Genomic DNA, 4,523 nt, shown 5'->3' with positions numbered 1-4,523 from the left:
GCGCACGCGCGGACTGACTCAAGCCCGCCCTTCCGTACCGGCCGCTCCCTGGCTGAGTCAGGGGTGTATGAGCGTCGTGCCGCGGGGCAACTCCTTCTGCGCACGCGCAAGATGAATTCCTGTTCCACCCACCCCCTTTTTCCAACGTACGTCATATTTTTCCTCCTCCCCTTCCAGACCTGGCTCCGCCTCCTCCCGCGGCTGCCTCTAAGAACACATGGACCCAGACGTTCGGCTCAGTTATGCGCAGGCGCAAACTAGTTTTGTTGGGATTCAGGGAGTGTTGATTCTGAGGCTTCTGAGTCGTCCGAGGGGCGAGTCCCATCTCACCCACCGACAATTTCCAGAGGGAGAGAGAACCCTCCAAGTCTGTTGCAGCAAAAGCAGCAGGCACCTTAAATCCATAACTTTATAATGGCAGGAGAAGCTTTCAGTCTTATGTCGTAATATATGTCCCTGACTCTTATGGTGGTACAGAACCTCTTTTGTTGATCCACGAGCAGCCAATCGAAAAAAAGATGCATGCATGTGTTCTGATATGTTCAGCTGTACTTACTGAATGCTAACTGCACCACAAGCAATGAAATGCAAAGAGGTGGTTGTCTTTGTATATCATTTCCACTTTACAGCAGCGCACGGTGCTCGTTTAGTACCTTGACTTTATTATTTTGTGTCTACTGACTGATCAGGAAACTTAATTTCTTTTTTTTATAATAATATTTATTAAAATTTTGTTTAAACAATAAAAAACATACAGAATAACATACAGTTTTCCAATATCCACATTTCATTCTCATCCTTGGACTTCCTCACAACTCTTGTTCCTGCATTCCAAACTCCTAACTTTTGCCAGCAATTTATTAACTTGTTTCAATTGATATAATATAATTTTCCCATTTTAAGTCTCAAATTTTAGAAAATTTAGATCACCCTTTTAAAGACTTAGTTTTAACATACTATTTATCCAAAATTTGTCTTTTCATTTGCATTTCATGTTCCTTATAGCTAATTTGTTGGAACCATGTTGTTGCTAGGCTTACATCCTTCTTAGCATTCATACAATTTGCAATGTTTTTGGAGATAGTAGGAAACTTATTTTCTAGGTTAGTTTTTTCATACCCAAGGTCTACCTCATCCCACGTCGTTTCCTGCCTCTAGGTCAGGAGTAAAAGAACTGGATCTATCTGGAGGTGGATCCTTACCTCCCCCAAACCACGCCAAGTGGCCAAACCTGAGGTCATTATTACATTAGATGATGACTTTGCAGCCAGTGCCCATCGGCTGGGAGAGAACTCCCTTTAAGGGTGGTGTCATCAGTTGATTAGTGCTGATAGATGCTCTGTGCTCTCAGCACCAGTTGCAGGTGCAAAGGGACATCTAAGGGGATCCTCCAAACCCATCAGCTGATCAGTGCTGAGGGGAGTTCCTTTGAAGGTGTGTTCTAAGCACTAATCAGGGGACCAGCACTGAGAGCAACCCCACTGACTACACTAGGGAGTTTTGTAATGCAACCAGTCCAGTCAGATATTTACCTGTTCCACACCTGGTGTCACATATAGCATCAGGTGCTGGGCAGGTAGGTGCAGCTGGGGGAATTATTAGGCCTGCAGGTCAGAGGCTTCCCCCCCCCCCACTGCTCTAGGCACTCTCACATGAAGGTTGCAACCTTCCACTAGTGTCTGGTATCTTTCCCTCATGTCTTCTCTTGTACTTGCAGGTTCCACTAAGCTATTATGGCTAATAGACCTGTCCTCCTTGCATTTGTCTATTCTTCCCCGCAGCCATAATTTGACAGAAACCGAGATGAATGTTAATAAAAATAATTTATGTGTTATTAGCCTGATGGTCACAGTTGTAACAATGGCAGGAAATTCAATTACTGTTATGATGTCTTGGAGGAGTAGCTGTTTACCTCAGTTTCCTCACCCATGATTTTTTACTTCAGCATCAACTTTATGGGCAGGAGTTTTGGAACGAGATGAATACCTTGTAAAATATCTACGTTACCTTTGGTTAAATTCTGCAGCTGTTGTGAGTCAATGCAAAAGATAGACAGGATAAACGGTTGCATGCGCTCTCCTCCCCCCAAAAAAATTGAAGTAGGAAGGATGAGATCTCCTCCCCCGCTGCCACTTCACACCAGTTTTAAAAGCAGAGTATCATGATTCAGAAAATTCAACTCACTAACGTCTGTGTCATCAGAAGAGATTCAGATGTAGGGAAGGGAATAAGTCTGTGGCAGAGAGCGTTTTACTTGTGGGATTGCTGTAGGTAGGCTGACAGGAAGTGGCAGAAGGGTTCTTTAAAGTATGTGACGCTGATCAACTCTTGTGGTGCGCATGTGGGCCACAAGACCTCTTGCAACTGTCATGTTGTAGGTGCAATTCAGTGTGTGCAACAGAAACTCTTGACTTCTGGAAAGATTTATGATGGAATGCTAAAAGCTGCAGAGCAGAAGTAGCAAGACGTTTTCGGCCCAAGGTCGGCACTCCCTTCTGGTCAGTCTTCTGGGCAGAGCCGTCTTTAGCATATACACTGCAAAGATCCACCCATTGCCCCCCCATCCAGAGATGAAACAAGCCCACGGCTCCACCGGTGACTCTGACCACCGATTATTTCTCTCATGCGCTCCTTCTACTGTTGCAGCCTCAGGCTGGAGGCTCCTTCTGGCGAACCAGAGCAGCACACGGAAATGCTGTTTACCTTCCCGCTGGAGCGGTACCTATTTATCTACTTGCACTTTGACGTGCTTTTGAACTGCTAGGTTGGCAGGAGCAGGGACCGAGCAACGGGAGCTCACCCTGTCGTGGGATTCGAACCGCCAAACTTCTGATCGGCAAGTCCTAGGCTCTGTGGTTTAACCCACAGCACTGTCCCATTCTAGCCATGTGCAGTTCTAGCCAGGTCTACTCAGAAATAAGCTCTACTGAGTTCATTGGGGCTTACTCCCAGGTAAGTGTATCGAGTCGCAATCTCAGGCAGCCACTAATCTTCTCTTTGTGTGGGAAGAGCCATACACCTTTATTCAACCAAGCTTCACCATAATATTAGCCTTTGGCATCTCAGGATTAGCATTCCCAATGAGAGAGGAAATAATTAAAGTCTCTGTGGGTTGGAGGAGCTCTCCCTGGGAGATGGATCTCCTTAGAACTTTTCTCGGACGCAGCAAGTTTCCTTTCTGAATGGGACTGGAGGTATATAAAAGCTTAAACCCATGAGTGACCTCTGTTGGCTTCTACACCATAGACGTCTGCATATAGGATCTGAATAGGACCCTACGTGTTTATTATTACAGAATGTTTTCATTACATTGACTGCCACTAAAGTAGACTTTAATTTCCTCGAGACAAAGATCCCTGGGTCTCTCTTTGGGGAATATATAAAATGGTTTGAAAGGAAGGCAATTAACTAAGCCATTAAATGTGCGGTTTTTTAGTTTTACGTGCACTTCACAAAAGGGAAAGGATAATTTATGGGGGGGTAATCGGATTTTGTACTTTGCCAAACATTTGTATTTTATGTCGGGTGAAGACGAACTTTTATTTCTGACAGCCTCCCTACCCGAAAATGGTACCTTGGAGAATAGCTGCTGAGTGATTCAGTGTGATCAACCCAAAAAGGTGAGCTAACCTGAAATAGCTTTAGTGCAAAAGCCGTGGGAGGCGTGTAGCTTTTCTCCAGATAAAAGAGAAGTCAGTATACTTGGGGGAGAGTCCCCACATAGCTTTCACCTCAACAAGAGGGCATTTGCAAAGATTCCCATGGTGTTAAAGAAATATTGCATTGGAAACCTGCCATCTCTGTTCATTTTCCACGGAGATTTGATGAATACTTGACCCCTACCACATCGCCATTGACAGGATTGTTCCGGAAAAGGCTGCACTGAGACCAAACAAATCGTTCTTTAATGCATGTACATCCACTGGATCCACAGAAATGCAAACAAAATCCTAACTTCTATTCGTTTGGGATCAGGAAAGAGATATTGGGATCCAATACTTTAATTACTGTGATAGGGGAAAGCTCAGGCACTCCAGGTCTCTGTATCTGGCTCTTAGGGTTCACCTAAGGTCACATCTACTCCCCAGCCACACTCCCTACAAGCCTTGCTTTGCCTCCTCCTTCATTGAAATTTGTAAAATTATACATGGCATGGAGAAAGTGGACAGGAAAAACCCAAGGGATGGCTCAGTTGGTAGAGCACAAGGCTTTTAATCTGAGGGTCATGGGTTCTAACCCTACCTTGGGCAAAAGATTCCTGCATTGCAGGGGGTTGGACTGGATGACCCTTATAATAATAATAATATTAATTTTTTATTTATACCCCGCCCTCCCCAGTTCAAAAACCGGGCTCAGGGCGGCGAACAACAAATTTAATACAGTACACTTAATTATAAAAGCAGCATAAAACACAGTATAAAAACATGAATAACAATAAAATTCAAAAATCAATTTAGGGGAAATATGCATTAGATAATCCCCAGGGCTAGCTGGCTGAATTGGTCCTACTTGGGCCAGTGAGG

Source organism: Podarcis melisellensis (assembly GCF_964234715.1).
Source record: "Podarcis melisellensis genome assembly, chromosome: 7".
Lineage (NCBI taxonomy): Eukaryota > Metazoa > Chordata > Lepidosauria > Squamata > Lacertidae > Podarcis > Podarcis melisellensis.
Note: the sequence above shows the minus strand (reverse complement) of the source record.